The sequence below is a fragment of the Grammomys surdaster genome, unplaced genomic scaffold, assembly GCF_004785775.1.
Source record: "Grammomys surdaster isolate TR1022 unplaced genomic scaffold, NIH_TR_1.0 220, whole genome shotgun sequence".
In the NCBI taxonomy this organism is placed as follows: Eukaryota; Metazoa; Chordata; class Mammalia; order Rodentia; family Muridae; genus Grammomys; species Grammomys surdaster.
In genome coordinates this window covers 8,903,384-8,916,558 of record NW_021604665.1, presented here as the reverse complement: position 1 = coordinate 8,916,558, position 13,175 = coordinate 8,903,384, and positions in this window count along the sequence as shown.

Genomic DNA, 13,175 nt, shown 5'->3' with positions numbered 1-13,175 from the left:
TTAGTCTTCTTCTGACCAATCCCTCTTTAGCAACGAGGGGTTCTCTGGTGACTTGGCCTCAGTGACCCTCTATCCTGGTGATTTCCAGCTTCTCCTCTACTTTCTAAAGCTTTCTGGGTGACACCCTTTTGCTTCAGTGCCTTGGCGAAGATTATGTGGTTGTATGGGAGTTTTGTGTCCCTGCCCTTTCCCAGTTGTCCTCAGTCTCCTCTGGAGGGTAAGCTTACTGGCCTATCTATTCCACCAAGACCATGAGTAACTAAGAAGCCTTCACTGACAGTCCTAGAAAGAGAGGCAAGGCTGGAATCCCAATGCAGGCCTCTGGATCTAAAACCAAGATTCAGCTATTAAGTGAGACCTCGTGAGATCCGCCCTTGCAGTGACTGATCTGTAGGGTCTGTGCTTTTGGCTCATTTTCTTTCTTTGTGCTTGGATCCCTGTTGTAGCTTAGCCTCAGAGTTTCCCCTCAGTCAAGCCTTGTTTATCATCACAGTCTGTCCTGTAGTCCTTATTTACTTATGCTCCATTTTTATATGTTGTCATGTGCCTGTATGTGCACAGCACCTTGTAGACATGTGGCCGTGGGCCTCAGGACTCTTTATTTACAATGTTAAGTTACATTTTTGATGATTGGCATCTGACAGAGGGGGAATTTTTCTGAAACTGACTAGAGAACATTTTTTCTCCCTTCTAAAAGGACACATGGAATCAGTCCCCTGATTCTTTTTTTTTTTTTTTTTTTTTTTTTTTTTTTTTTTAAAGATTTATTTATTTTATGTATGAGTACACTGTAGCTGTCTGTAGCTGTCTTCAGACAAACCAGAAGAGGGCATCGGATCCCATTACAGATGGTTGTGAGCCACCATGTGGTTGTGGGAATTGAACTCAGGACCTTTGGAAGAGCATACAGTGCTCTTAACCACTGAGCCATCTCTCCAACCCCAGTCCCCTGATTCTTAATGTGTGTTCCTTGTGACAGAGGACTGGTGACAGTGTTTGCATCCTTCAGTTGCCACATATAAGAGAAGAGTTGCAGCTTGGGTTCTTCCCAGCCAGCATGTTAAGTGTGCCCTCTCATGGTTGGGGGGGGGGGGGCGGGGGGAGGCTGTGCTTTTTTATGTATTTTTTTAGATTTTTTTCGAGACAGGGTTTCTCTGTATAGCCCTGGCTGTCCTGCAACTCATTCTGTAGACCAGGCTGGCCTCGAACTCAGAATCCGCCTGCCTCTGCCTTCCAAGTGCTGGGATTAAAGGCGTGTGCTACCACCGCCCGGCTAATATATACTTTTTTAAACTGATGTTTCTGTTCTCTTTCACATGCTGACCCTCAAAGCCCTAGCATCTATCCACATTGCTGTCAAACAGACTTTTAAAAACTCGGTGTGAATTCTGCATCTTCACTGATTATAACTGTGAATGCTCTGCTGTTGTCTTCAGAGCGTTGTGGTTCATAAGACGTTCCGAGGCTGGGCTGCCAAGTATCCAGCACAGGATTGCCCTGCAATGCCAAGCCGCTGCTGTGTGCCACCACACTGTCTGTGCTGCTGACCTGGCCTGCCCCTGCCTGTCGGTCCCTCCACCTGGTCCTGAACTCTAACTCACGGCCATTTCCTCCGATGCAGCCTAGCAGTTCTGAGATTCCATTTGCTAAGAAAACTCTTTCCTTTTTGTCCTCTTGGTTTTTACTGTGATCTCCATTCTAATTCAGTCCCCACGTGGAGTGGAGTGTCTGTCTGGTCTCAGGCCATCTCTTCATCACACATTGCCATAGAGATATGACTGGTGTGTCTCTTGACAACCCCCCACCCCCCTCACCCCCCCCACCCCCTCACCACCCCCCCACCCCGAGAACTTGAGCGTGATCTTGGCCAGCCCTCCCAGGACAGAGCTTCTGCAAGCTCTGAGGGAGTCTTTGGCCTCTTCTGCATATCCTGCTCCAGGGTCTTGATGTTTGCTGGCTGCTTTTCCACCCCACCCCCACCCCGGCCCTTTGCACCCCCTGCCTTCCCTCCCTGCCTTCCCTCCTTCCTCAGCACCTGAGCCTTGTTTTCTTTCTGGATAAAGTCCTTCCTTCTTCTCAGTACTTGTTGATCCCAACCCCTTCCGTTCTGTGACTGGGAAAAGGGCATACTGCTAGGTAAGGGGGAAAAGCCAGGAGAGCAGCAGCCACTTCCCAGATGGTTCAGTCTGCTCACAGGCAGTTTACCTCTCAGTGGGAGATCCAGCTAGCCCAGCCCATGTGCCATCTGCAGCACACCCTATCCCAGTATTGTCAATCCCTGGCATGGGGCACACAGTAGGGACTTCAAGCATGCCTGTGAACACGCCAATTCAAAGAGCTGAGTCAACTTGAATGAGTCTCTTGTTTGTGATCTTGGTCTAGGTTTTACTGTCTGTTTCCTGGCATGGAGTGTGGATCGCAGGACCCATGTTTGTTTCTTGGCATGGAGAGGGGCTGCAGAGGAGGCAAACAGCAAAGAGCTCGCTCTTCAAAGTCCTATGCTTCATGCCTTCTCCCCCTTTAAGCCTTCCTCGATTCAGGCTCAGGGGTACCAGCTCCTCTCTTAGTTCAGATGTCTTTTCCCAGTGTAAACCTATCACAAGAATTCATAGGTAGGTGTGTGTGTTTGTGTGTGTGTGTGTGTGTGTGTGTGTGCTTGCGCGTGCTCGCGAATGTGTATGTGGGCATGCGCACACTCGTGAGCCAGCATGTGTGCCATGGCAATTTTGTGGATTCCGTTTCTTCCTCCTACTTTTACATGGGTTCTGGGCATGAGCTCAGGCCATTAGGCCTGCATGACAAGTGCCTTTACCCACTGAGCCATCGTGCCATCCTCAGATTCATAGAATTTCCGCCCTTGTTCCTTCAGCTTGGATCTCTCTCCTACCCCTCGCTAACCATATTCAGGATTCTTGAGTTCCAGGGCTCTGGTGTGTGGTGACTTGAGAGAACTTGAAATTCTGGTTTCACCACACCCTGACTGGCTGCATGGATGTGGGACACCAGAGTTTGAGCCCTCTAGTTCCTCATTTGAGCTAGGGTCAGGGACGGACCACTGCTAACTTACTAGAACCTTCAGAGCTCAGGCAGCAGGATTCAGCTCCCGGCCTAGTTACTTTCAGCATATGTGACTCAGACAAGTGATCCTTCCTCCTTTCTCCTTCCCTCCTCCTCTCCCATTTGTTTTGGCCTTGTTTTCCTTATTTATAACAAGGGCATCATAACAGAAACTGCCTCACAGGGTTATTGTTAGTATCCACTGTGTTAAAAAAACCCTGAGTATGTTGGGCTTGGTAGTGCATACGTGATTCCAGCACTAGAGAGCCTGAGATGGGAGGGTCAAGTCTCTCTCTCTCTCTTTACACAGTGTTTTCTCTTTTTAGCCCTAACATTCCTGGAAATCAGAGATCCATCCCCCTGCCTCTGCCTTCCAAGAGCTAGAACTAAAGGTGTGTGGCTGCCTCCTCTGCCATCACCGCTGTCACTGGCTAGGAGGCTCAAGTTTTAAACCCAAGGGCTGGAGAGCTGGCTTAACAGTAAATGGTCAGTCTTAAGGACTAGGGTTTGGATCCTAGGACTCAAATCAGGCGGCTTAAAAGTCCTATTAGCTCCAGTGCCAAGGAGTCGGAAGCCGTCTTCTGTCCTCTGAGGGTACCCCCACACACGTATCATATACATTCACATAGACACATGTATACATACACAAAGATAAAATATAAAAAAGATTTTAAATCCAGGGACCAGCAAGACAACTCATTGGGTAAAGACACTTGATGACAAACCTGAAAACATGAAGTCCTTTCCCAGAACCTGCAAGGTAGACAGAGAGAACACATTCCTGCAAGTTGTATCCTGACCTCCACACACAAGCCCTAGCACACACCTTTACCCATATACATCTAACATAGACAGATGGAGTTAATTTTTAAAAGAGAGTTGAAGCCCAGCTTAGACTACACAGAAAGAATCTGCTACAATAGAACAAAACCTCCTGGGCTTAGCACCCACCTGAGCAAACCCTGTTATCTATGGGGGATTGTTAACCCCGGGGGCATCTCCACCCACAAACTCAGAACATATAAATTGGTTTGCTAGAATTACTCTAACAAAACACCACAGACCAAACACTTAAGGAAGAAAAATGGATTTTCTCACAGTATTGGAGTAAGAAGTCTAGATTGAAGATATTTGGCAGATCCTGTCTCTCGTGTGCCTCTTTATGTTCTCACAAGGCTATTCCTTGAGATCTCTGGATGTGGCCAGATGTTTCCTCCTCTTCCTCCTCGGCTTCTTCTGTACAGTCCTCCTCTCCCTCCCCTATCCTCCTCTTCTTTTAACCCTCTCGTCTTCTTTCTCCTCCTTCACCTCTTCTATCCTCGCCTTCTGCCTCTTCCTTATCTCTCCCCTCAATCTCTCCCTTCTCTCCCCTCCCCTCTTTTTCTTTTTTTGGTTTTATTTTCGTAAAACAGGCTCTTGTCATGTTACCCAGACTGGAACTCAATATGTGCTGGGATATCAGACACGCGTTACCATGCCTGACTTGGAATATTTTGTTTTCTTAAGGAGACACTCTGTGTGTGTGTGTGTGTGTACACTTTTAATCCCAGCACTCAGGAAGCAGAGGCAGGCAGATCTCAATGAGTTGAAGGTCAGCCAAGACTACACAATGAGACCTTGACTTGAAAGCCAGGACAACTTGGAGTCAGTACCCATTGTAAACCTTAGGTTTGCTTTGGGGCTCGAACTCCGGGTTGCCAGACTTGCATAGAAAGACCTTTGCGTGTTGGGGCATCTCGCCAGCTCACTGGCCCAACATCAAATGTTTTCATGACCACGATGAGCTGGTGAATTTCATTTATAGGTTCTGGTAGAACGAGTCAACAACCAGGAAGCAGGATTGTTATCAGCCTGGCTCTAAACTCATGTCAGTGGGAATTTCCTTGCTTAAATCACATTCCCTGCTAAAGCCAGCTGGTTCAACTGAAAGAGGGTCACCTTGGGGATTCACCTAGGACGGCAAATGTGAGGATCACAGCGATGTGTGTAACAGTCCCTGAACTAATTGAAATGCCTTAGCTCTTCTCTCTGTCCTCAGAGTGTAGCAACTCTGATTCTGAGATAGGGGAAATCAAGTATCCAGTGGGGAAGTAATTGCTGGGGTTTGGGTCTTGTGTGTATGTACCCCTTCTGCACATCCTGGGTCCTAGCCAAGGAGCCCAAAGTGCCCTGTTCATTGTGGCTGTTCTGCACAGGCAAAACTAGCAATCAGATGGGTTCACAACACAGGTTTACCAGGATCAGGAAACATTTGCGTATATAAGATTTATTCTAAATTACGTGATGTGTGTGTGTCTGTGTGGAGTATTAGTCCTCTGTAAAGGCAATGCCTTTCTTCTTCTCCTTCTCCTTCTCCTTCTCCTTCTCCTTCTCCTTCTCCTTCTCCTTCTCCTTCTCCTTCTCCTTCTCCTCCTCCTCCTCTTCCTCCTCCTCTTCCTCCTCCTCCTCTTCTTCCTCCTCCTCTTCTTCCTCCTCCTCTTCCTCCTCCTCTTCCTCCTCCTCTTCCTCCTCCCTCCCCTTTCTAAATTTGGCTTTTTGAGGCAGGGTTTTTTTGCACAGCCTTGGTTATCCTGGAACTAGCTCTATAGACCAGGTTGGCCTCAAACTTACAGAGATTCACCTGCTGTTGCCTCCCAAGTGCTGGAATTAAAGGAATGTGCCCTCAACACTGGCTTTTTTTTGTTGTTGTTGTTGGCTATTTTTAAGATAGTGTTTCTTTGTGTTGTCTTGCCCTGGAATTCACTCTGTAGACCAGGCTGGCCTTGAAGTCAGAGATCCACCTGCCTCTGCCTCCCAAGCATTGGGATTAAAGGTGTCCACCAACACTGTCTACTTTTGATGCTTACTCTGAACATCTGAGCCATCTCTTCCAGTGCCAATATTTGTAGTTTCACCCAGAAGAGAAGGACTTCTGAGACCTTTCATGGGTTAGAGATCGATCTAACTGGGGCAACATTGTTAGTATTCTGTCTAAACTCCACCTCCACAGTTATCTTGCAACAGCCAGGTATGTTCCTCCCCACAGTTATCTGGCAACAGCCAGGTAGGCATGCCCACTATAAAAGGGGCTGCCTGCCTCCTCCTCTCTCTCTTATTCTCTTACTCTCCTGCCTCTAGCTTCTCTCTGTCTCCTTGCCCTTCCCCCCACCCCTTCCATTCCCCCTCTCTCCACATGGTCATGGCCGGCCTCTACTCCTTTACCTCTCTGCTCTCTCTCTCCTCTTCCCTATCCCCTGAATAAACCCCCTCCCCTTTGAAATCATTTGGTCTGCTGTTGTCTGTTCTAAGCTGCGCACCAAAGTCTAACAAACATACAGTGGAGATATGACTGACACACAGATGCACATACAGACTCCTCTGTCAGAAAGGATCCACAGGACTTTGGTACATGCCTGCACCCCTCAGGGACTCTTTAAAACAAGCAGGCTCTCTGTGATGCTCCTGAAGGGCATCCGAGCTGAGGATCAGGGGCTGCGTGGGATTCAGGCTCTGTCTGACTTCAAGCAAGTCAGTTCACTCCACTATCTAATGAAGACCATCGATTCTTTTAAATTTTATTGTGTACGAGAAAAGAAGGAGAGGCAGAAGGACAGATGGCAGGAGAGAGAGAGAGAGAGAGAGAGAGAGAGAGAGAGAGAGAGAGAGAGAAGAGAGGGGGAGGGGGGGGGGGGGGGGGGGGGGGAGGAGGGAGGGAGGGAGGGAGGGAGGGAGGAAGGGAGGAAGGGAGGAAGGGAGGAAGGGAGGGAAAGCGCTTACAGAGAGTGCAGATTCATTACAAACAAGTATAGGTCAGAGGATTATTTTTTAGGGACCCACATTGTTTTTGAGGCAGGACCTCTCCGTATTTCTGCTGTTTCACAGCATATGAGAAAACTTCCAGCTGATTCTTTTATCTCTATCTCCTATCTCCATATACGAGGTCTGGAGTTACTGATGGGAGCCACAATGTCTAGCTTTTATGTGGGTCTTGGGGATTTACCTCAGATCCACAGACTTGCCAGGCAAATGTTTTTGCCTGTTGAACCATCTCTATGGCTCAGGGATGGTGATTCTTAACTCACTGGGTCATTTGAGGCTTTAAGAGGGGAACAGACGTAAACATGTTTTTGTCTTGCCTTCAATATTTACTGAGTATATACTGGGCAGGGGAACATTTTCTACTCTAGTCTAGACACTACAGATACAGACTAAAGAAAGAAGAGCTGTTTCTGTAGAAATTAAGTTCTAGTCAATCCCCAGCAGGCAGGCAGGTGGGCAGGCAGGTGGGCAGGCAGGTGGGCAGGCAGGTGGACATTCATTCTGGTGGAAGTCGTTGGGTGCAGGTTCAGGCTTAATCATCTAAGGGAATAAAATGTAGCAGTTTGAAGGGTGTTGGCGACTTGAGCTCATGCTATGTATGATATTTAAGGATTTTTGAAGAGGGATTTAGCAGGCTCTGGGACACTGGGTAACTTGGAACAGTGGAGAGATCCTAGAGTGAACAGGCAGAAAGATCTTAAGGGGGGGGGGGTCTGTGCTTGGCAGAGAAGGGCAAGGCACTTAGGTGCCCAGAGTCAAGCTGGGGACTGAAGAAGCTGCTTGAGCAGGAAGACAAGGAGCCTGGAGCACCACAGGCAAGATTCTGGGTCTTAATCTAAGTATCAGGAGAAGTCCTAGGAGCATCCTTAGCTAGGCAGTGCCTGTCATAGACAGAAATAAGGGTTCTCTAACTGCTGTTTAAGCAGCCTGGGGAGCCAGAAAGTGGACAGCCAAATGTTTCCTGCTGTCCATCTCTGAGGCACATGGGGATTGTCCTTCCTATTGATGACTGTGGTCATGGGGCTCTGCCTGTTAAACTGTAAGTATGGGTCACCCACATCTCTTCAAGGTCCTCTAGGACTTCTTTTTTAGTGACTACCAGTGCTCAAGGACAAGGCACCTCATACAGCAGATTAATCGGTCTTAATCTGATCACTGAATTGTATGAAATTGTTTAGTTCCACCTTTTTCAGAGAAATCTTAAGTGGAACCACACAGTAACTGGTCTTCAAAGACTGGCTTCCTTCATTTAGAATAAAGCATTTGTAATGTATCCCGTTCCCCAGGTGGTAGTTTGTCCTTTTAACTGCCGAGTATTATTCCACACTGTAGATGTACCACAATGTGTTAAGGATCCACCAGCTCAGGGCATTTGGATTGCTGCCAGATTTCAGTGCCAATAAAAAGGCAGCTTTAAGTATCTAAGTATAATGTTTTGTATGAACATATGCCTTCCCGTCTCTTGGTAAATCCTTAGGAGTGGGATTGCTGGCTCGCACGGCAAGTGTATGTTTAACTTGGTAAGAAACCGCCAATCTGTTTTTTCCAGAGGAAATGTACCATATTGCACTCCCACTGGGAATGAAGGAGGGTAGTGCCACATCCTCCCCTGCACTTGGCATTGTCAGGCTTTGTGACTTAAGCCACTCTGAGGCTCAGGGGTATATTGGTTGCTATGGCTTTAATGTGTGGGTTCCCTACTGAATACTGATGTTGGATACATATCTTCTGCCATGTCTGTATCTCCTGGTGAAATGTCTGTCTGCATCTTCTGCTTATGTCCTCATTAGGATACAAATTCTCTATCATCCATGTATTCTGTGAATATTTGCCTCTAGTCTGGTTTATTTCAGATCTGTCTTTTTTCTTCCTTTTGTGTGTGTGTGCACACCTTTTTTTTTTTTTTTGATATGGGGGTCTCATACAGCTCAGGCTGGCTTTGAACCCACTAACCCACTATGTATTTGAAAGGGACTTTGAATTTCTGATCCTCCTGCTTCACCTCTCCAGTGCTGGGCCATCATGTCAGATCTATACAGACAGGAGATGGAATCCAGGGCTTCCTAAGTGCTAGGCAATCGCTCTACCAACTGAGCTACACTTTCTTCCTTCTCTTCATTTTCCTAACAGTGATTTTCAAAGAAAAGACAACTTAATTTTGTTTGGAGACAGGGTCTCATGCAGCACTGGCTTAGAACTCATTATGTTCCTAAAGACAACCTCCAGCTTCTAATTATTCTCCTCCACCTCTTGAGGGTTGGGGTTTCAGATGTGTGCTGCTGTGCCTGATTTATGCAGTGTTGGGGATGGACCCCAGGGCTTCCTGCATGCCCTTGGACCACTCTGCCAATCCAGTTACAACCTCGGCCCCAACCTTCTGTTTTCTGTGTCACTTTTTTGTTGTTGTTTTTTTTTGTTTTTTGTTTTTTGTTTTTCAAGACAGGAGACAGGGTTTCTCTGTATAGCCTTGGCTGTCCTGCAACTCACTCTGTAGACCAGGCTGGCCTCGAACTCAAAAATCTGCCTGCCTCTGCCTCCCAACTGCTGGGATTAAAGACATGTGCCACCACTGCCCGGCTGTGTCATTTTCTAAAAGCTCTTTATCCACAGCTCTGAGACTCTCCTATTTCTAGCTTCTTCCTTATATTTTAGATTTTATTCCTTGTTTTGTTTTGAGACCAAATTTCTTTACATAGCTCTGGCTTTCCTGGAACTCACTAGGTAGACCACCAGGCTGGCCTCAAACTCACAGGGATACATCTGCCTCTGCTTCCTGAGTGCTGGGATTACAGTTGTATGCCATCACACCTAGCCTGATTTTATTTTATTAAATTGTGTTTTTAAATTTGCTTTTTAAAAATGTGTATATGAATGTGTGTGCCACATGATTGCAGTTCTCAGCACCTGCTCCATTGTGACTTGGGGCTTTTCCTGCTGTGCAAGGCACAGGTTAATGCAAGGTCCTGTTTGACAGCATTCACACAGGTGACATTGCAAAATCTGGGTAAGCTTCAGCACAGATGGTCAGGGACAGTCCACCGGCCTCTGGCTTGGGCTTCTGCTCTAGAATCTGGTCCTGCCTCCAGCATGATGCTTTAGATGCATTCAGTGATATCCTTACATGCTCTGGGTTCTTAAGGGAATCCCATTGGGATCTTCTCAGTTCCTGAGACATTCCAGGTGGTTGGTTGGTCCCTCCAAGAAACAATTTTCTCTAACTCCCTAAAGGAACATCCTGTCTAAAGTAGGGCATTAATCGTTAGCCATTTATGATTGAAATTTTAACCTTGCTAAGTCTTCCTAAGTCTCTTCTCAGCTGGCTTTTCCAGTCATCTGTTGATACTGTTTTTTTCCCTCCTCTTCCCTTCAATCACACTGGCCCTGGAAGGTTCATTGAAGCAATTGAGATCACAGTGTCCTAACACCTTCAAGGATGAGATTATTGGGGAGTTAGGAAAGTAACCTAGCATTAGAACTGATGGCCACCTGAATGCATTTTAAGAAAATCTACTGCCGGGCGGTGGTGGCACACGCCTTTAATCCCAGTACTTGGGAGGCAGAGACAGGTGGATTTCTGAGTTCGAGGCCAGCCTGGTCTACAGAGTGAGTTCCAGGACAGCCAGAATTACACAGAGAAACCCTGTCTCAAAAAACCAAAAAAAAAAAAAAAAAAAAAAAAAAGAAAGAAAATCTATCAAACACTTTTACCATTAGTCCATTAACATCAAGATAAGCAGAAGTGGGGCACACGTCTGTGATTCTGCAGTTGGGAGGTGGTTTTAGGAGGCCCATGAAGTCTAGGCCAACCTCAGCTACATGAGACCTTATCTGAAAAACAGCTCCCCTCCCCCAACAAAGAAGGGATATTGAAATGAGCTAATCATCTAAGAGAAGAAAAATGTCAAGAAAATAATCTCAAATAAAAAACAGTTCTTCTTCAGGCTGGAGAGATGGCTCAGTGGCTAGGAGCGCTGGCTGCTCTCTCTTCAGAGGACCTGGGTTCAGATCCTAGCACCCACAAGGTGGCTCATGGCCACGTTTCACTCAAGTTCCAGAAGATCAGGGCCTTTGTGGGCACCAGGTAATCATGTGGTGCACATGCACACATGCAGGCAAGGCACCCATCCACATAAAATAAAATCTTAAAAAAAAAAAGTTCTTCTAAGAATCATCTGTTGGTGGTACTTTCCTTGTGCATGGGGAAGCAGTCTCACGGTTAGCCTTCGCTGTCCTCAGTTCACTCTAAACCTCAGCCTACACTGCAACTGGAGACTCCAACCATTAGGGTGACATGGGAGGGCCTGGGGTAAGCCCTCTCATGTACTTGGAGACAGGCTTGCCTCTCTCATTTGTTTATCATGTCTTTATTGGGTATTTTCAAGTTCAGAGTTTCAGCCTTTGAGTATTCAGGTAGCCCAGCTTGAGAGTAGCAGTAAAAAAATGTATGTCTGTCTGTCTATCTATCTATCTATCTATCTATCTATCTATCTGAGTCAGAGTCTATGCAGGACAGGCAACTTTCCAGACCTCCTTTCCTTTGGCTTATACCATTGTTCCCCCTGCCACCTCCCCTCTCTCAGTCAGAGTCTATGCAGGACAGGCAACTTTCCAGACTTCCTTTTGTCCTTTGGCTTATACCATTGTTCCCCCTTTCTCCCTATCTATCTATCTATCTATCTATCTATCTATCTATCTATCTATCTATCTATCTATCTGAAACACTGTCTATTCAGCCCTGGCTGGCTTTAATCTCACTATACAGGCCAGACTAGCTTCTAATTCAGAGAATCCACATGCCTCTGTGGCTGGGTGCTGGGATTGAAGTGGAGCTGCACCACACTTGTGGTCCTTTCTTTCTGTGAGTAAAAGTTCAAGACAGGAGTCAGAGGACCAGGGAAGGCTTGTCACCTCTCACTTGCGATGTTTGAAGGAAGATCTGCAGGCTACGCAGCTCAAGTCGTGGAGCCCGAACTCTAAAATCTAGAGGTAGGGTGTCTCTGGAACTAGAAGGACACTTCTGGCAGAATCTCCTTTCCCACAACCAAATAAAATGAGAATTCCTGAAACAACAGTCGAATAAGATCTGCTGTCTCGCTGGGCGGTGGTGACACACGCCTTTAATCCCAGCACTTGGGAGGCAGAGACAGGTGGATTTCTGAGTTTGAGGTCAGCCTGGTCTACAGAGTGAGTTCCAGGATAGCCAGGGATACACAGAGAAACTCTGTCTCGAAAAACAAAAAACAAAAAAACAAAAAACAACAACAAAAAAAGGAGTCTGCTGTCTCTTAGTAAGTTCCTAGAAATTAGTTCTTTTGAAAAAGGTAACACCAGACAAACACACAAAAAAGACGTCCTGGAAAAGGCATCCTATAGATAAAGGATGGGGTGGTTACAATGGGATTCGACCAGTTTAAGCAAAGAAAGGGATGTGAGCTCAGATGCAGGCAACAGAATGGAAGAATATCAAAGATACTCTGCCTTGTCAAAAATGCCAGCCAGGGGCTGAGAGTGTAACTCAGTCAGTGGCAATGCTTGTCTACCACAAGGCCATGATTCCATCTCCACCACAAGGAGGAAAAAGTTCCACCCAGGCATACCACATGACCCTAGGGATAGTTCATGAAGAGACAAAGCTGACACTGGCTGACCAAAGTTGAAGTGGAGTGACTGCCTTGCATGGGGGTTGGGCTGCACACGGATAGTGAAAAGGACACCCTCACCTAATGGTGTATACAAGGCCCTGACTGACTGCACTGAGGTGCAAGACTGAGGTTTGTGTTTTACTTCTACATAAAAGTCAGTCTCCGTCCTATGACCTGTGGATCTCACCTACCCTCTCTTGATGGGATTTTCAGGGAGATTATTCTTTTTACTTATTCTTTGTGTATGTACCTAGTGCTTGGGAGTCAAACCCAGGACCTCCTGCTTGCTAGGCAGGAGCTGAGCTGAAGTCCTTCAGTGGTTCCCTGCCTCTCCTTCCAAAGAGACTTTAAAAAAAAAAAATGCACTAGGGGCAGAATGCTGGAAATACGCCAGGCCGACCCTAGGGACCAAGGCTGCTGGCCTAGGGCCATGCCTTGACACGCACATTCCTGGGCTATCTCTGGCCTCTTTGCCCCTGGGACTCTATTCTCCCTCCTCTTCCTCGTTCACTCCTAAGGAGTAAGTGGCCCCGGTCTGGGAGGTTCCTGACCCTAACACTGTAGCTGGCCCTTCTGGGTGTGCCTGCCTGGAGGACATCTAGTGCGGATCAAGCTTTATCTTAGTCACAGTGCCTCCCTCTTTTATTCTCTCCCTTCAGATCCCAGGACTTCCTGCTT